Source organism: Lactuca serriola, chromosome 7 (assembly GCF_051521515.1).
Source record: "Lactuca serriola cultivar US96UC23 chromosome 7, Lser_US96UC23_V15, whole genome shotgun sequence".
Classification (NCBI taxonomy): domain Eukaryota; kingdom Viridiplantae; phylum Streptophyta; class Magnoliopsida; order Asterales; family Asteraceae; genus Lactuca; species Lactuca serriola.
Window position 1 is genome coordinate 149,880,533 of NC_136414.1, and position 21,489 is coordinate 149,902,021.

Here is a 21,489-nt window from a genome sequence, read left to right on the forward strand (position 1 = left end):
TGCTTAGGTTGCTCAACTAAAAATACCTTGAGGTTAGGAGGTTTTCTGCGGATGGATTCGGAGGGTTGCATAAAATGAGCATTGTTCGGAAAAAGTGGGCGAATGTTTATGAAGATTGTGAGTATTTAAAATATGGGGGGGGGGGGTACTTTAGGAAAATTTTAGACACAAAAGCATGCGTTGAGTTCTTGGCATAATGGCTGAGTTTTAAATGGATTGTTTAATGCGATATTGGTAAAAATTAAAAGTAAATTTGCTTGAGGGCAAGCAAAGGCTAAGTGTGGGGTATTTTGATATGTGTATTTATATATATATATATATATATATATATATATATATATATATATATATATATATTTATGCACTTTATCTTAATATTTTGGCCTTATTTATTCTCTTTTAGAACTAAAAAGTACTTATAATGCTTTGAATTATGTTTTGCAGCTATTCGTTGGCGATAAAGCACAAAAGAAAAGACTGAAGCGGAAACCGGACTTAGAAGCTAAAAGAAATTAAAATGCTGGATTAGACGGTTACGCCCCGCGTAGCACACCTGTACGCGCCACGTAACGACCAATTTGACTTACGCTTCGCGTAACTTAAGGGTACGCGCCGCGTACTGGTTGGCCTCAGATATGTTCAATCGCGTAGTGATCCTTAGTACGCCCCGCGTAATCCGACTTACGCCCAGCATACGTAAGTCGGCTACAAAGGTTATAAAAGTCGATTTTCAGCTAACCAGGAGGGGGAATTCGACTTCCAACTTAGTTTAGTTGATATTTAACTTCTGTTAACCGTTTTGAGGGTTTAGAAGGCGGCCGGAAGGCCATTAAGCTAACGGGAGCGGAGAGCGGATTATTTTTGCCCTTAGATTTATATATATATATATATATATATATATATATATATATATATATATTTATGCACTTTATCTTAATATTTTGGCCTTATTTATTCTCTTTTAGAACTAAAAAGTACTTATAATGCTTTGAATTATGTTTTGCAGCTATTCGTTGGCGATAAAGCACAAAAGAAAAGACTGAAGCGGAAACCGGACTTAGAAGCTAAAAGAAATTAAAATGCTGGATTAGACGGTTACGCCCCGCGTAGCACACCTGTACGCGCCACGTAACGACCAATTTGACTTACGCTTCGCGTAACTTAAGGGTACGCGCCGCGTACTGGTTGGCCTCAGATATGTTCAATCGCGTAGTGATCCTTAGTACGCCCCGCGTAATCCGACTTACGCCCAGCATACGTAAGTCGGCTACAAAGGTTATAAAAGTCGATTTTCAGCTAACTAGGAGGGGGAATTCGACTTCCAACTTAGTTTAGTTGATATTTAACTTCTGTTAAGCCGTTTTGAGGGTTTAGAAGGCGGCCGGAAGGCCATTAAGCTAACGGGAGCGGAGAGCGGATACATGTCGGTAATCATATGGATTGTTAACGTGACCATGTTTAGCATTCCATTGTGGTACTTTTCTGTATTTAGTTTCTGATTTAGGTGTAAAAACCTTTTACTTTGTGTTTATGATTGAATGAAGCTTTGATTATTAGACTAATTGCTATATTGAATTGTTTATTTATGTTTAATTTATCTTGCCAAGCTTGTTAAAAGAACCTTATGTGTTAATGATGATTATTTTCTGTTAATTGTTAAGTGAATTAAGTTGCATGAACATCTGCTTGATTTGCTTGTCTCTTATGATTTTTGATGACCATCGAGATTATAAGTCTAGAAATAACGAATGTGAAACTAGGATTAACTTGAGAATAAGTAAGTTAATGTGTGAGCCTTGTTTGATGACCATCAACAAGAGGTTAAATTGAATTAATAATTCGATTAACTATATTTACAAGTCTTGCTTGATACGAATTGAACACTAGAAAGCATGTTAGTTTAACCAACTGATCACTGTTTGAATTGACGTGTTTGCTAAAGGATTAGTTATAGTGAACACAAATCTAATCATTTTAGGAATCGGTGAACATGAATAAATGAATTTGTGTATGCAATTGTCTATGTTTTTAAGGTGTAATTTATCTAAACCAAAGTACCTGAAGAGATGTGCTTTCCTGTTAGTTTATCGAGAGTTGTTAATTGTTAGTTTGAGATTTATTAAACCATTTTCTTTATTATTTTCGTGTGACCTGTAACCTATAATTAAATATATTAAATTAATCAACCGTTCCCTGTGATCGACACCCGACTTACCTAAGCTATACTGTAATCTGACTAGGTACACTGCCTATAAGTGCATAGTTATTCTAAGTTTGTTAGGTTATAAATATTAAAATTAGTGGGTACTTTCGTGCACATCATGTATATAGATTGTATTTAATTTATGTGTTATAGAATAACTTTAACTTAATTTGGAAACTTCTAAAAAAATAAAAACTCACTACATTGTCATTCCTTATACCTAAGTTATTTGGTTGTTACACCCACAAGCTTAAACACGCTACATACAACAAATCAACAATGTCACATGCTACCTTCATTAATATATAAATGATATCTTAACGATTGTAGTTATATATAATTTAATTGCTACACTGGTTATAAAAAACACATGTTAAGAATGATATATATATATATATATATATATATATATATATATATATATATATATATATATATATGTATGTATGTATAGGCTTAACTTGTGTTTTTATAACCAGCGTAGCTCTTAAATTATATATAATAGCTACAATGATTAAGATATTATTTATATCCTAATAAAGGTAGCATGTGAAATTGTTGATTTGTCGTATGTAGCATGTTTCATGTGTTGGATGTAAAAACATGTGATATAGATAGTATCTTAATAATTATAGTTATCATATATAATTTAAAATGACTTTATTGATTTTTCATATGTAGCATGTTTATAGACTATATGCTACATTTATTGTTGATTATTCAGGTCTTGGGTGTAAAATGAAGTGCCTCGGGTGTAAAGAATGGCAATTTAGTGGGTTTTTAGTTTTTTTAGAAGTGACCAAATTAAATTAAATTTCTTTTATAACACATAAATTAAATGTAATCTATATATAATATAGATATTATCTTTATGGTTGTAGTTATCACATATAATTTAAGAGGACTGTATGTAGCATTGTTCTATAACATAAAAAAATCAAATATGAATTTTCTTGAAATTAATTTAGTATATATATAAAACGAAATTTTTTCAAAAATGTCCTTAAACTTTAACCTTATTAACGAAAAAGCCCTTGAAATTTTTAGGAAAATCCCTAGAAACCGGCATTAGCCGGAAACAATGGTTTTTTTTGGGTTAAATTGCAAAAAAAATAATAAAATAATAAAATAAATAAATAAAAATCAAAGATGGTTTTTGCGTCAATAGAGCCAAACTTCACAGACTTTAATGCGGATTTCCCGTTGGAAGGTAAGAAATGCATCATTTGCATGTTCTTTGGTCAACCATCGAAGTTAATCATTAGATGACACAAAAATAATATGATTCATATATATTTTTGAAAATAGCATTAATAATTTATTTATTTACTGAATCAAGTTTTGATACATTTTTCGGACAACTTTAGCGAACAAGCGTAAAAATAAATCATCGAAGCATTCTTTGGATTTTTCTTTTGCAATTCGTAATATTTTTGTATTATGTAATGATTCATTTTGTTGAATAGCCAAAAATCATACAAACATGCACTTCTTACCCATCCTACCAATGTTTACTTATTACTGGATCTATATCCTATATATGCAAATGACACACTTTTTACCTTTCCTAAGCTAATATATTTCAATTTAAACAATATACATGTTCTATTCATCCATATTGGGAGGTTTAATAAGAGCATCTTAATGAATTAAGTGCTTGGAAAATATCAACATATAACTCAACCTTCTTCACTAAATGTTCTTTAGAAGGGATCTATAGGTTTCGTATTAATCCAAACTCATTAAGTATTTAATATCCACTAAAAAGAGCTAGAAATGGAACGACATTTAATCACCATAAAGTGGTGATGATATGTGAAATATCTATATGCCCAAAAATCTTTGTAGAATGATATTCGCTAATGACATATGATCCTATAAAGTCACACCTATAAACAAGTTATCGTTAATTGATTATTTATTTAGGGATTTGATTATCAATAATTAATTGGAAAAATATTATGTTTATGAAAACAATATTTTCTAAAGAGAATAAAAGTTAGAAACTCATATAGTATGATTTATATGTCGTGTACATCTTTTTGGACCTATTGAAATCCATTTATATAAAGCTAGTTTATATAATAAAGAGATATACATGCTAGTTAAAGAGATGGAGTAAAAGACACTCTTCTTTGCCCTTTTTGGAGTCAAAACTGTTAGTTGTCCTCCATGGAAGAGAGGTTGAGCCTCTTCCATCTTCTTAAACTCTCATTCTTGTTATATATGTCATGCTTTCATTTAATACAAGTATGGTGCATTGTATTTAAGTGTTAGTATATAAAGGAGTGAATAACTAGTCGTTTTGGTTGATTCTTATCTTCCCTTTTTTCTCTCTAAAACCCAAGAACACTAGGTGTTCTTTCCTCTCCGTCTCTTGCAAGTTACTATTTAGATTTGGTTGCCTAATGTGCTTCTCCTTTTAAGGCTTATTTGGTATAAGTTCTTTATGGCTAAGGAAGTATATTATACAAGTGAATACTAGCATATTGAAATGACTTATTCTTGCTTAGTGAATAATTGTAGAGAGCCTCTACTTTGAGTCTTTTACCTCACTTCATTAACTTCCAATCTCTTATGATAATCAAAGTCTTAAAATGTTGTAATCTTTTCTTTTTATGCTTGATTTTAATCTTTCCATGATTACAAAATGATCCTTAGTGGGTATAAAATGGTTTTATTATTATTCAAATTTTAATGTTTCCATTGCTAAACTTGTAGTTTATTATAGATTATTTTTTTAACAAAACCCAACAATTAGTATCAAATCCGTTTTTGCAAGCTTGGTTAGATTATAAGATTATTTGGTATAATCTTTGGTTTTGGAAAACATGCATTCTTTTCGTTTATAAGAAAATTTAATACATATTTTCAATGACAACTTTAAACATTTATAATTGTTATTTTTATGACTATAATGTTACATTCATATTTTTAGTCATAAAGACTATCTTATACAAACAAAGTGTCGTTTTATATATTTTATACATATATATATATATATATATATATATATATATATATATATATATGTGTGTGTGTGTGTGTGTGTATGATATGCCCAAACTAGCCATGGACAATTTATGTTGTTATTTGTGTTGATTTGTTAAAATGGTTGTAATATGTATTTATTCATATGGTATGTCATAAGTGTAAAATCCCAAAAATACGGACCAAAAATTTCATTTTTGATATAGCAATTCATAAAACAATTTATAGAAAGCATCATCAAGTTAATTCATTTCATCAAAAGCCATAAATCATAAGTCTCGAAAATATGTCATAACATAGTAACAATGTTAGAGAACAATCCCAAGAATCACATATGTAGAAATCGTGTGTGTGATGTGCTGCTATTGCGTCGACTCCTTTCCCTTCCCAAGAATCCATCAAAATTTACTGCACTCTACCCCAATACGAAACTCCGCCCATGGCTGTCATAGTCAAACGATGCCACCTGACCTAAGATCCGCTCGCACTTCCGGTGCTCCTCCTTCATACCCTCAACCCGTGCTTCTCGGATCCACTCCAAAAGTGGAGTCACCTCTGTCATCCTCAAGTAAATGTCTTTAATCGGGGCTGCCTTACGGCTAAGCGCATTAGCCATAACTTTGGCCTTCCCCATGTGGTAAAGGATCTCAGAGTCGTAATCCTTCACCACATCTAGCCACCGACGCTACCTCATGTTTAGATTCGGATGATCCATGAGGTACCTCAAGCTCTGATGGTATGTGTAAATGGTATAACGAACCCTATAAAGGTAATGTCGCCAAATCTTGAGGGCAAAAACAACCATCCCCAACTCCAGATCATGCCTCGGGTAGTTCGCCTCATGAGGCTTCAATTGCCTCGAGGCGTAAGCAATGATGTGCCCCTCTGCATCAACATTGCATCCAAACCTAAGATGGACACATCACAATATACTACAAAATCCTCCATGCCCTCTGGCAAGGCTAAGATTAGCGCATCACACAATCTCAATCTCAATGTTTCGAATGTTGACTGCTGCTCAGGCCCCCAACGAAATACCACGACCTTCTTCGCCAATCGGGTCAAGGGTACGACTATCTTTGTGACAACCTGAAAAATCCAAAAGCAAACTAGATCTAAACTTCACCCATGTATCAGTAGATTCACATTGTAACCTTGTTACAATAGAACATAGAAAGCCGAGAGACCATGCTTTTACAAGTTCATATGTATATCCACTTTTGAAAGCCAAGTTGTAATGAACCTTTGGAAGACAAATGAAGTCAACAAGCCATCAAGGACTCAAAGGAGTCAACACAAGTTCAAGTAATATGTCTATGAGCATGCTATAGTATAATACTTAAGGATTTCAAGTTTTAGAACCTTGGAACACCCTTGGACCGAAATCGATTACTTTAAAGATGTTAGGACCGAAAACTACTTCATGGGCTCACATAGGACTGAAAACACAATGCATGTAGTCCATTAAGGCCAAAAACCTAAACATATGGGACCGAAATCTCTTCTTTTAGGTCCATAAGGACCGAAATAACTCTTTTGTGAGTGATTTAGGATGATTTCGGCCATGGTGGACAACAAACATTTCCTTTTGGCCGCAAACACCCTTAAAAATCATGGTATCTTATCCTATTTAGCTTCCCAATGTGATATGATACAGTTACCAACGTATACTTCACATCAACCTCTTTTTCCTTTCTTCATACTTAAGATACTAAAAGCGATCACAATTCCAAATTCATTCACAGTGAAACAAAATACTCACAAACTCTCTCAAAACCATTTCTTGTTTTCTCTCTGAAGTTCAAGTCCTTCACAAACATCTTCAAAGGAAGATTATTAATTCATATTACTCCTAAGTATTTTAGTAAGTCTCTTATAGAATTCTAGTGTTTTCACAACCATCTTATCACTATTGTCATATTAATCACATATTATTATGTGTTTAAAACCATTAGGATTACGATATCCTTCCTGTATTCTAGCTCGAAATCAGTGTTTATATCTCGTTATCAAACCACAACTACACATAAGGTGAGTTCATACCCCTACGCTTTTCTATAATTTTTATATGTTTTAGAGGGGGGGGGGGCGAGGAATACAAGTATAACACAAGGAAACTTGTGTAAATTTACAAACTATTAATTACATTTTCATACCTCTTATATGCATTTTACGTAAAAATTTCTAATATGCAAAAAAAATATAACCTCCAAACAGTGCAAATATTTACATGTAAATTACGTTAATACGCAACGGTTTTTAATTCAGCAAAACATACACTTTAAATTATAATAGGTATAGTTTGGGAAACATTGACATTATCTTACCCTTTTCGGAACAAAAAAATGATTATATAAAAATAAGTTTATTTTTATCTTTTTATAACCATAATGAAAGGATAATACTCACTTTTACAACAAAAAGGATTTTACAGTTAAGATGTAACTCGTTGGAAATTTGTGAGACCTTGTCTTCGTCGTGCCTACCAAGGTACCCATGGAAGTCCTGTTTTATAACCCTAGTCTCCTAACGGAGAGCGTGATACTTGTGTATAGATCTATACGAGACTAAGGATCCCACACCCTGGCTAATAGCAACAGCCCGACCGCCAAGTTATGGGTGACAAATGTCATATCTTTCGACGCTTGAAGAACGTCGAGGAAGGCAATTCATTAACAGCACGATTATGAAAACTCGCATGATAAACGACTATATGTGGATTTTTACGTAAAAACACGTCTCTTCAAATGGCTTTATATACAAATAAAACTAGTTATAACTATTTTAAGTATTGATAATAGTTGTACTTTTAGGTCTTGGATCATATTAGACTACAACTCAACTTATGGAAAATATAGGATTTTCCAGGATAAACACAATTACTTTACAAGCAAACAGCTCACAGTTCAATTTTATGGATTTTCCGGGATAAACACAATTACTTTACAAGCAAAACAACTCACAATTCAGTTTTATGGAAAAATATAGGATTTTCTGGATAAACTCACTTGAGTTTTTAAGGAACAAAGATCATACTTTTACATACCAAATGCTTATGAACTCACCAACTTAAATGTTGACACTTTTTCAAAACCACTTGTATTCTCAGGAAAATAGTAGACAGGTACACGCACAGTGTCCGAGAAGATGGAGCACAGTAGCTTCAAGTCTTTTTTTTTGCTATTTAATTTTGGAGTCAATCAAGTTGTGATTCGAATATAATGTAAACACTATTTTATTAATATAATGGTTGTTATTACTTTGATTAATATTAGACATTCGTTGTGATACTGTACATGATGTCCTCTGCCCCCAAACGTTTCAGTTGTTCCGGTTTAGGGGTGTGATAGATTGGTATCATAACGCCTGATATGCTAGGCAAGGTTACCGGTCGACAGGACCGAAGGGGTAGGCCAGCTGTAACGCCTCGAACCTAGCAGGTATATTTCGAAGCCCGCCTTATTTTGATTATTGTCTTTAATAGCCCTCGGAGAAGTTATGTTGAGTCCCGGGGAGTTTAAGGGCTAAAGTTGAAACTTTGGGCCAAAAACGGAGTACGCTAAGCGTACATAAGAGTACGTTGGGCGTACTAGGCGCGCCCTAGTACGCTGGGCGTAAGCTTATGTACGTTGGGCGTAATCGCGTCAGCTAAAAACCCTAATGTTCGAGGTTGGGACTATATAAACACCCTTATGACTCATCCTTTACCCTTACCTCAGCCTCCATACCTCAGAGAACGCCCTAAAACCCTAGTTTGTGTGTGAAGAGTGAGTTAGTATGCATCTTGAGCTTTGGAGAGTAGGGTTATTGCACCAAGAAGCTAGAGGAGGAAAGCAAGGCCTTAGATCTGAAGTTGGGTTATACCATTAGAGCTCCAGCAGATAAAAATATTGAACCTTTATGCTTATTTACTTTAGATCTAGACATTTTAGCTTTATGAAGGTCTTTTGGTCCCTAGATTTCCCAAGTTGATGCACGTGAAGTTCTAGACGAAATAAGTTGTCCTTTCAGAAGTTTTGAGAGGCCTTAAGTGATAAAGATCGGTTCTTTTAGCTAAACTTGATCCATGCATGTGATAAGAAGGTCTTAATGGATTAAGACTATGAGTTAAGGACTTTTTGGACATCCAAAGTGATAAAGTCCGAAACTTTATGATTCTATGGCATATTTGGTCGATGGATCTGGATTATGGGTTCAAGAGCTCAACCCATTAAGCACTTATCAAGATCATGGTAAAGCCTGCGTATGCCCTGCGTAAGATCTTAAGCCCAACGTACGTGGTCAGCGGTCTTGATGATGGTAAACAAAGAACTACCCTACACCCAGCGTAACTGGGAGGTACGCCCCGCCTACGCTCCCTGTTGGACTTTTAGCTTGTGGGCTTTATGCCTTGGGCCAGTTATGGGTCAATTGGGTTTAATCCCTTAATGGGCTATGGATATAGAATTTTTTGGGCCAGGTTGGACTTGTAGGTTTCGTGTAGGCCCAATAGAGTGATGGGCCCAATTTATAAATTGGGCCAAGAATAGAATTGGACACTTTGGGTCTTGTTGATTAATTCGTATTCTTTATCTCTCAGTCGAGGGTGTCGGGCATAGCAGTTGAGGACTCTCAGTTCAGTTCTGCACTATTGCTAGATGAGTTCTCCTCACAATACCAACAGGGTCTACGACACTAGGTCGGTCCATTGGGATTTTATCCCATAGTTACCATGTGTTTCATATTCATGATCAGTTGGATTGGTACCTTGATAGATAGAATGGAGCTATGTTTAGCAGTTAGTATGATCTGTGCTTATTGTGTGACTTTGTGCTATTTACTATGTCGACATACATGGATGGGTTGGGTTGAGGCGGTGTCTTGCTTTGTGCGGTTGAGGCCAACATACCCAGGGCGGTCCAGATAAACTGTAGCCCCGTAGGAGGTGGTTCGGCCATGCCGAAGGCCCGGTGAGCGGTTCGGATAGGCTGTAGGCCCGTAGGAGGCGGTCCAGTCATGCCAAAGGCTCGGGAGCGGTCCAGATAGGCTATAGGCCCGTAGGAGGCGGTCTAGTCATGCTGAAGGCTCATTATGCATGTTGTTTGTTATTATTTTCATTACCTTTATTATTGGTTGCTAGAGGTTGGTATTTTCGGGGTAACTCACTAAGCCTTCGAGCTTACATTTTATTGATTATTGTTTCAGGTACCTCAACTGACCAGGGCAAGGCGAAGGCGTGACGTACACATCCCCGTATTTATGATTTTGGACTTCTGGGAACTCTGATATAAAAACATTTTGAAAGTGATTAGAACTTATTGATGTTTGAATAACTTTTATTTGTGTAAAAATGGTTTTTGGAAAGTTTAAATTTCTTTGAAAATATTTGGGTTGTTACAATTTGGTATCAGAGCCTTGGTTTGAGTGAATTGGAGGAACATTTGTGTGAATCCAATCTCAAATCAAGGAAATATTTTTTCAAAATAAAAAAAAATAATTTAAATGAAGGGGATGAGATGTGTACCGTCAGTCGGAGCCAGTAAGTAGACCCCAAAATACCATATTGTTATTTGATGTTATGATGTGTTAGAACCGCATGCTAAAAATAGGCTAGGGATCTTCAGGAATTGGATGATAGAATTGCTTGATTATATGATGCCTGCTAGCCTAGGGTTTTTCTAATAAGAAATTGACATCATTCCTGCAGTCAATTGGTGTATGCATCACGGTTATGCACAATTAAGATCTTATAGCCTGAGAATACTTGATTTGGCCCTATGTTCTATTCTTGTCTGATTGTGGGCTTGGGGTTGAGTCGAATATTCGAAAGTCTATAGGGTCCAGCCTTATGCATGGCTAGCATACACTAGTGTTGCAGGGGTTGGTGGAAGTTTCATGAGTAGTTTGCATGAGGTCGGTTATGGGGTGATGGTTCTTCTCAAGGGTCGAGAGTGGAAAGATTATCATATATGTGTATACTAGGGTATTATGATGATACTTGAGACGAATATGGGTTGGTGTGGAAGGTAGTATGGGCCCGTACTACTGAAAGCACAGGACCCATGCGCATGTCAAGGAATTCGTAATGCTTAAGGTTAGTTGAGGGTTGATTCCCATTTCTTGGGATTAACTGATGTATTTATTGGTATGTTTTCAGTATAGTTATGACGAGGTGCTTTGGAGCCACATCCGGATCGGGATCAGGGATAGGAGTTGACGGGCAGGGGGAACCAATACAACCCGAGGATATTGTTTAGATGGGGATAGATGAGTTGGATGCCAGGATTCGGGAGATCCTGCATAATGAGGTTGCCATTCTTTCTTGGGCACAGTTACCAGAGATGTTCAGGTCTATTAAGACCGCCATGGTGGATTACTTTGACAAGCATTATGCGACTTTGGCTTAGACGGCCGTTGTTGCATCTACATCGGCTGTAACAGCAGCGAGAGGAGGAGTTGTTCGAGCCTTTCAGTATCGGGACATCAACAACACGAAGCCCCCTACTTTTGACGGGATTGAAGATCCGATTATTGCTATGAGATGGTTGTCTGATGTGGAGGGATGTTTCTTCACGTGTTCGTGCCCTGATGATCAGAGGGTGAGGTGTGCTCTGAACCTATTGCGGTCCGGGGCAAAAGATTGGTGGAGATTGGTTACTAGATCATACAATGAGGAGCAGCGAGCTGCGATTTCTTGGGATCAGTTTAGAGACATGTTCAGTGCCCGTTATGTTCCGCGGGTGGAGAGGGAGAGACTGGCATAGGAGTTCTTAGACCTGCGACAGGACAAGGAGTCGGTGTCAGAGATTACGAGACTGTTTACTGAGAGGGCGATGTTTTGCCCGGAGTTCGCGTCAGAGCAGGCGTAGATGACTCGTTATCTGGGTATGCTCAAGAAGAATATCAGAGAGTTTGTCGCGATGCAGACGTGTAGTACATTGTTGGAGCTCCAGAAGGCCGCAAGGAGGAGCGAGTTGGAGATTGAGTTGCAGATACGTGAGGCGAGGCAGGCCCCAGGTAAGGCGCAGCCGGCGTCGAAGCGGTTCAAGGCCGCAGATTCTAGGTCGGGAGGGCAGCAAGCCTGTACTTGTGGGAAGTGCTGGAAGGTTCATTTGGGAGTATGTCGACTGAGTACTGGATGCCACAAATGTGGCAAGGAGGAACATTACGCACGGGAGTACCGCCAGCATGCCCCTACTTCTGATATGAGGATTTGCTATCATTGTCACCAGGTGAGTCATGTGAAGACCCACTGTCTGCAGTTAGCTGCTAGACGGGTGCAGGCTCCAGCGCCGGCTACTTTGAGGATCACGGATGGGAAACAGGGTGGTGAAGAGCCTCCGAAGGCTCAGGGACGCACTTTTCAGCTCACCGCCGAGGAGGCCAGAGCAGCACCGGATGTGGTGACTGCTATGTTTCTATGCTCTTTCTAGCTATATATATGACTGTTTATTGTAAATTATTGTGGGTACCTGTATTAGGTACGTTTTTAGTGAATTCCTTGCCTGCCTTGGTATTGTTCGACTCGGGTGCGAGTCGGACGTTCGTTTCCCCGACTCTCGGTAGCAGACTCGGTCTACCTTTAGGAGAGCTCGAGTGTTCGTTATTAGTCTCTATTGCCAGTAAGCTTGGGGTTTCTGCTTCTTCAGTTTATCGGGACTGGACATTGGAGATATTTGGGATACCTTTTTCGATTGACCTGATTCCTATCCCCATGAGGGATGTCGGCATGATTGTGGGGATGGATTGGTTGAGTCGGTTCAGTGCTATGATCGACTGCGAAGGTCATCGGCTTACAGTTCGAACCCTAAGTGGGGGAGAACTGGTGGTTTATGGTGAGGATACCAGATCGGGTTTCCGATTTTGTTTAGCTGCTAGGGCTCGACAGTATATTCAGCACGGGTGTGCGGGTTATCTTGCATACATAGAGGATACGTGGGTTAGCCGCCCCTCTCCAGTTTCAGATGTCCCAGTAGTCAGGGAGTTTGCCGACGTGTTTCTGGAGGAGTTACCCGGAATACCTCCGGAGAGGCAGGTCGAGTTTAGGATCGACCGAGTGCCAGGTGTGGCCTCTGTGGCTAAGGCCCCGTACCGACTGGCACCACCAGAGATGCAAGAGCTGTCGTCACAGCTGCAAAAGCTGCTAGGGAAGCAGTTCATTTGTCCGAGCAGTTCTCCATGGGGAGCCCCGATACTCTTCGTAAAGAAGAAGGATGGATCTCATCAGATGTGCATAGACTATAAGGAGTTGAACAAGTTAACGGTGAAGAACCGTTACAATTTTCATGGACCTGATGAATCGGGTCTATAGACCGATGCTTGATCGCTCAGTCATAGTGTTCATTGATGATATCTTGGTATATTCCAAGACCCGAGAGCAACACGAGGAGCGTCTATGAGAATTATTGGGGATTCTGAGGAGGGAACGACTTTATGCTAAGTTCTCGAAGTGCGAGTTTTGGTTACGAGAGGTTCAGTTCCTAGGGCATCTCGTTAACCAGGATGGGATTTTGGTCGATCCGGCCAAGATCGAGGCCGTTATGCGAAGGGAGATCCTGAGGTCCCCCTCCGACATCAGGAGCTTTTTGGGTTTGGCAGGGTATTACCGGAGATTCATTCAGGACTTCTCCAATATTGCAGTACCTCTCACTTGTCTGACGAGGAAGGGGGTGGATTTCCAGTGGGGCACTAACCAGCAAAAGCCGTTTGAGACTCTCAGGCAACGGTTGTGTGAAGATCCAATCTTGACCCTCCTTAAAGGGGTGGATGATTTTGTGGTGTATTGTGATGCATCCATCACAGGTTTGGGAGCAGTTCTCATGCAGAGGGGTAGCGTTATCGCTTACGCATCACGGCAGCTGAAGTCGCATGAGTTGAGATACCCCACACATGAACTGGAATTGGGAGCGGTGGTATACGCTCTCAAGATTTGGAGACACTACCTCTATGGGGTCCACTGTACCATCTACATAGACCACAAGAGCTTGAGGTATATTATGGATCAGCCGAACCTGAATATGCAGCAGCGCAGGTGGTTGGACGTAGTCAAGGATTACGACTGTTAGATCCTTTACCACCCTGGTAAAGAGAATATGGTTGCAGACGCCTTAAGCTGCAAGGCGGCCGGACCATCTGTCCCAGTATCATGCATGAGGATATCAGTGGATTCCACACTCGTGAGCTTACTCAAGGGAGCTTAGTCGGAGGGTATGCGTAGAGATAACTGGAAACTAGAGAAGATAAAGGGTGAAAACACCCGGTTCGAGCAGGATAGCCGAGGATTGATGACCCATTATGGTCGGGTCTGTGCTCGAATGATTGGTGGAGTCAGGCAGATTATATTGGAGGAAACCCATAAGTCTCATTTCTCCATTCACCCGGGGGCAACCAAGATGTACCGGGACTTATGTTTGAGCTATTGGTGGTCGTGCATGAAGCGAGAAATCGCAGAGTACGTGCATAGATGTCTGACCTGTAGAATGGTCAAGGCTGAGCATCAGGGACCACACGGGATGTTGCAGCCTCTTGAGGTTCCTATGTGGAAATGGGAGCAGATCGCGATGGATTTCATCACTAAGCTGTCGAGGATGGCAAGGGGTTTCGACACTATATGGGTCATCGTAGACCGATTAACCAAGAGTGCTCACTTTCTCGCCATTCGGGAGGGATTCTCAGCCGAGAAGTTAGCTGAGATATACGTCCACAAGATTGTCGTGTGACATGGAGTTCCGGTCTCTATTGTCTCGGATCGTGATGTTCGCTTCACCTCTCGATTTTGGCATAAGTTCCATGAGGAACTGGGCACACAACTGCATCTCAGCACATCTTATCATCCGCAGACAGATGGCCAGAGTGAGCGGACCATACAGACACTTGAGGACATGCTGAGGTCCTGTGTTATTGATTTTGGTGGGAGTTGAGACTCCTACCTACCTCTCGCGGAATTCTCATACAATAATAGCTTTCATTCCAATATAGGTGCCCCACCTTATGAGCTCTTGTATGAAAGGAGATGTCGCACCCCGGTCTGTTGGGGTGAAGTGGGTCATAAGGTTATGGGTCGTACCGAGGTAGTTCTGAAAACTACCAAGAGGATTCAACAGATCAGACAGAGAGTTCAGATAGCTTAGAGTCGGCAAAAGAGTTACGCTGACCGACGCCGATCGGAGCTGGAGTTCCAGTTCGGAGACATGGTGCTCCTGAAGGTCTCACCCTGGAAGGGTGTGATCCATTTCAGGAAGAGGGGAAAATTGGGTCCCCAGTTTATTGGACCCTTTTGAGTGATAGCCAGAGTTGGCAAAGTAGCCTATAGATTGGATCTTCCGGAAGAGCTCAGTCAGATACACAACACTTTTCACGTTTCCCAGTTGCGGAAGTGCATTTTGGATGAGGATGCAGTGGTATCTCTGGATGATGTTCAGGTTGACGAGCTCCTGAACTACGTGGAGCAGCCAGTGGCTATTTTGGAAAGGAAAATGAAAAGTTTTTGTAGCAAGGAAATACCGCTGGTCAAGGTGCAGTGGCGGTACCGTAAGGGATCCGAGTGAACTTGGGAGCCAGAGTCCGAAACGAGGGAGCACTACCCAGATCTTTTCTCAACATCCGACTTCGGGGAAGAAGTCTAGATCAAGTGGGGGAGACTTGTAACGCCCCGAACCTAGCAGGTATATTTTGAAACCCACCTTATTTTGATTATTGTCTTTAATAGCCCTCGGAGAAGTTATGTTGAGTCTCGGGGAGTTTAGGGACTAAAGTTGAAACTTTGGGCAAAAAAGGGAGTATGCTAAGCGTACATAAGACTAAGTTGGGCAAACTAGGTGCGCCCTAGTACGTTGGGCGTAAGTTTATGTACGTTGGGTGTACTCGCGTCAGCTAAAAACTCTAATATTCGAGGTTGGGACTATATAAACACCCTTATGGCTCATCCTTTACCCTTACCTCAACCTCCATACCTCAGAGAATTCCCCAAAACCCTGGTTTGTGTCTGAAGAGTGAATTAGTGTGCATCTTGATCTTTGGAGAGTGGAGTTATTGCACCAAGAAGCTAGAGGAGGAAAGCAAGGCCTTTGATCTGAAGTTGAGTTATAACATTAGAGCTCCAACAGGTAAAAAGATTGAACCTTTATGCTTATTTACCTTAGATCTAGATATTTTAGCTTTATGAAGGTCTTATGGTCCCTAGATTTCCCAAGTTCATGCATGTGAAGTTCTAGACGAAATAAGTTGTCCTTTCAGACATTTTGAGAGGCCTGAAGTGATAAAAATCGGTTCTTTTTAGCTAAACTTGATCCATGCATGTGATAAGAAGGTCTTAATGGATTAAGACTATAAGTTAAGGACTTTTTGGACGTCCAAAGTGATAAAGTCCGAAACTTTATGATTCTATGGCATATTTGGTTGATAGATCTGTAATATGGGTTCAAGAGCTCAACCCATTAAACACTTATCAAGATCTTTGAAAAGCCCGCGTATGCCCCACGTAAGATCTTACGCCCAGCGTACGTTGTCAGTGGTCCCGATGATGGTCGACGAAGAACTACGCTACGCACAGCGTAACTGGGAGGTACACACCACGTACGCTCCCTGTTGGACTTTTAGCTTGTGGGCTTTATGCATTGGGCCGGTTATGGGTCAATTGGGTTTAATCTCTTAATGGGCTATGGATATAGAATTGTTTGGGCCAGGTTGGACTTGTAGGTTTTGTGTAGGCCCAATAGAGTGATGGGCCTAATCTATAAATTGGGCCAATAATAGAATTGGACAATTTGGATCTTGTTGATTAATTTGTATTCTTTATCTCTCAGTCGAGGGTGTCGGGCGTAGCAGTTGAGGAATCTGAGTTCAGTTATGCACTATTGCTAGGTGAATTCTCCTCACAATACCAATAGGTTTTACGACACTAGGTCAGTCCCTTTGGATTTTATCCCAGAGTTAGCATGTGTTTCATATTCATGATCAGTTGGATTGGTACCTTGATAGATAGAATGGAGCTATTTTTAGCAGTTAGTATGATCTGTGCTTATTGTGTGACTTTGTGCATTTTACTATGTTGACATACATGGATGGGTTGGGTTGAGGCGGTGTCCTGCTTTATGCGGTTGATTCCAACATACCTGGGGCGGTCCGGATAGGCTGTAGGCCCATAGGAGGCGGTCCAGTCATGCCAAAGGCCTGGTGAGCAGTCCGGATAGGCTGTAGGCCCATAGGAGGTGGTCCAGTCATGCTGAAGGCTCGGGAGCGGTCCATATAGGCTGTAGGCCCGTAGGAGGCGGTCCAGTCATGCTGATGGCTCATTATGCATGATGCTTGTTATTATTGTCATTACCTTTATTATTGGTTTCTAGAGGTTGGTATTTTGGGGGTAACTCACTAAGCTTTCGAGCTTACATTTTATTGATTATTGTTTCAGGTACATCAGCTGCCAGGGCAAGGCGAAGGCGTGACGTACACATCCCCGTATTTATGATTTTGTACTTCTGGGAACTCTGATATGAAAACATTTTGAATGTGATTAGAACTTGTTGATGTTTTAATAAATTTTGTTTGTGTAAAAATGGTTTTTGTAAAGTTTAAATTTCTTTGAAAATTTTTGGGTTGTTACACCAGCCCACTATACAAGTATGGATGATTTACACAATCAACCCATATATTTAATTCGTCTTCTTTTGATCACATAATTAATTCTAAATTAATTCTCGATCAATACTAATTAAATATTATTATTCTTATTATTAATATACTAGAACTTATAATATATTAATAACCATAAGTGTCATATTTCTCTCATTTAGTCTATCCAAGTGCATGATGCCATGCAACCCAAATGGATCATGTCGGGTCAGGTCAAGTCTTACCAATTATAGTTATGGACTTAGACATTAATCCAACAACAACATCATAGGGGTGTTGGTCGAAACATTGAGAATTGTACATCAAAACGGGAAATTTATATGTATATATAAATAGATGGAGTACAACTAGCAACGACCATAATTATTTACAAACTCGTTTCTCACCATGTAACAGAATCATGCCTTCACAAGGAAGTAATCATCCTACCAACGCAAAATCATTCCTACAAATGGACACCGTCACTTTTCGAGTTTTGGTCACAACCATCATGGCACAACTCAACGTTAACAACACTTACGGACATGGAAACAGCGTTGACAATTTCAATCACAGTGATAACCTAGGACACCAAAGAGTGTCTGCCTGCAAGAACAGCCCAACCCACAAACCTAAGAACATGAAACGAAGACCCTGGAACAAGAGAAGGGACAACTCGACTCAAGGACCCGCCAAAAGAAGAATGACAATGGCAGTCCATACCCCCACTAACCCTTCTACCTCAGCACCAACAAAACAATATGTTGGAAACCTCCCAAACTGCAACAAGTGCAACTACCATCATAAGGGAGTCTTCCGAGTGTTGCATTGCAAAAAGTGCAACAATAAGGGGCACACCGTCTACTTTTGTAGGACTCTGGCTCAACACATCACTTCAACCACCAATTCTGGTATAAGTCAAGTATGCCATACTTGTGGTGAAATAGGACATTTCAAGAGAGATTGTTTAACAGAGAGAAATGATGGAGGAGAGGGAGGAGGTTAACAAAAAGACATGAAGAAGCAACAAGGAGCCCTACTAGGATTTTTGGTACATTTCCAAACAATAATATTTAAATACCGAACTTTCACTAGAACTAGTGCCAATTAAATCATAATCATAAACTACTCCCTTATCTGAACAAATCACATTATTCATATAAAAACTAAGGATCCTAGCAGGTGAGCTATGATGGCTTAGTGTATACATTAGGGTCATTTATAATTAAAAAGATTTTAAGGCTTAGAGTGCATGATTCCACCTTATTTCCTGCTCCTTTTCTGGTTGTGGATTTAGGTCAAAGTCACTCAGTCGACTGTCTTCTCAGTCTTGATTATACATGACTTGTATACACCAAGCGATTATAGAGGGGCCTAGTAGGGATTATATTATGAAATTTCATCATTGTTAATTAGTGGAGCGCTCGTACTGCTAGTACTCACTTAACGCAGTATGAAATTTTAACAGTAGTAGTAACAAAGATAAAACTGAAAGCACTGAAAATATACACATGGAATGCACTATCGCTCTAACAAACACTTTTTCCAAGTCGACTTAAAAAATGTTTCAATAAGAAGTTCCAACGTCGTCAATCGACATGGATTGGCTTGGTCTACACCATACTAATTTCATGTGCTACAAAAAGACCCTTCGCCATTAACCGATCGACTAACGAAACTCTTTCAACCTATCACGACAAACCCAAAACAAACATCTGAATCGTCTCTCGCTTCAAAACTCAGTAGTACCCAAGCGAGGGGTACCACACCTTCCTAGCTCACTCCGTAGACAAGAAACAGGAAACAAAAAACACCAAGGATGTTCCGGAAGTCTGTAACCTTCCCGAAGTATCCCCAGCAGACCTCCCAGGAATACTACTCATACAACAATGTCAGTTCAAGAATAGAGACTAAGGACTCATACAACTACCATATCACTACTAAGTGTATATGTGAGGGTGGTATATACTTAGGATTTTACGGACTTAGGATGTGTGTTTCCGCCCTATATCATGTTCCTTGTCTGGTTGTGGACTTAGGGCAGAGTCACGTACCCATCCGACCGTCATATCAATATTAATTATATACGACTTGTATACACAAGGAATTGACATATGAACCCGGTATAAGTCGTACCACAAATCCCAAGACTACTCGGGGTTGCGGGTGGACACACTACCATTTGAGTGATGAACCAAACCCACACACTTCCTACCGATCAAAATAACAGATAAAGTAGAAAAACTGACAGGAACATACCACAAGGAAGCAGTAAGACTGCACAGTATACCGCTAACAATTATTACGGATAAGGGACAATCGATTCGCCTCACACTTTTAACAATAATTATAGAAGTCTTTGAAAACCCAACTCTTCTTGAATATAGCTTACCATCCCTAAAAAAATAGTCAGAGTGAGTGAAACATTCAAACATTAAAAGTTATGGTTCACGTCTGTGTGGTAGACTTTGGCAAAACATGGGACGCTCACCTATCACTGGTTGAGTCCTCTTACAAATAGTACCTACCCCCGACACCAATATGACCCCGAATGAAGAACTATACGGACACAAGCGTAAATCACCATTAGGTTGTAATGAAGTTAGGAACTCCCAATAGGCAAAGGGGCCAAGTGACCAAAAACACCCACACCGACCCAGAAATCATAAAAGAAGTAACAACAAAGACCATTCGAATCTGTGAGCAACTGGAGACATTGCGGGATTGGCCCGTTAATATATAAACCCCAACTACCATAGGAACTCAGCAACATACACCCCATTTCCCACGCCCAATCTGAAACAATATCCAGCCAATGAAACTCTAGTAATCCCACTCGATAAATTCGAGGTAAATAAGAGTCCACACTTCATAAAAGAACCAGTAAGAGAACATAGACAGGGAGAATCAAGAGAGCGAAACAAAGCCGCACACCAATAGTGAAAGTCCATTGGAATCCCAAGCGAGGACATGAAAGAGAAGATCAAATGACACAAAAGTACCCACATGTTTTCCCCAACACTCGAAGTCCCACTTAAAGTTCAAATTTTGGGATGAAATTTCCTCTAAGGGGGGGGGGGGATGATTTGACAACCTGAAAAATCCTAAAGCAAACTAGATCTAAACTTCATCCATGTATTAGTAGATTCATATTATAACCTTGTTACAATAACACAAAAAGCCAAAAGAGCGTGATTTTAGATGTTCATATGTATATACACTGTTAAAAGCCAAGTTGTAATGAACCTTTGGAAGAAAAATGAAGTCAACAAGCCATCAAGGACTCAAAGGAGTCAACACAAGTTCAAGTAATATGTCTATGCACATGCTATAGTATAATACTTAAGGATTTCAAGTTTTAGAACCTTGGAACACCCTTGGACCAAAATCATTTACTTTAAAGATGTTAGGACTGAAAACTACTTCATGGAATCACATAGGAATGAAAACACAATGCCTATAGTCCATTAAGGTCGAAAACCTAAACATTTGGGACTGTAATCTCATCTTTTCAGTTCATTAGGACCGAAATCACTCTTTTGTGAGTAATTTAGGACGATTGCGGTCATGGTAGACAGTAAACATTTCCTTTTAGCCGCAAACACCCTTAAAAATCTTGATATGTTATCCTATTTAGCTTCCCAATGTGATATGATACAGTAACCAACGTAAACTTCAAATCAACCTCTTATCCTTTTTTCATACTT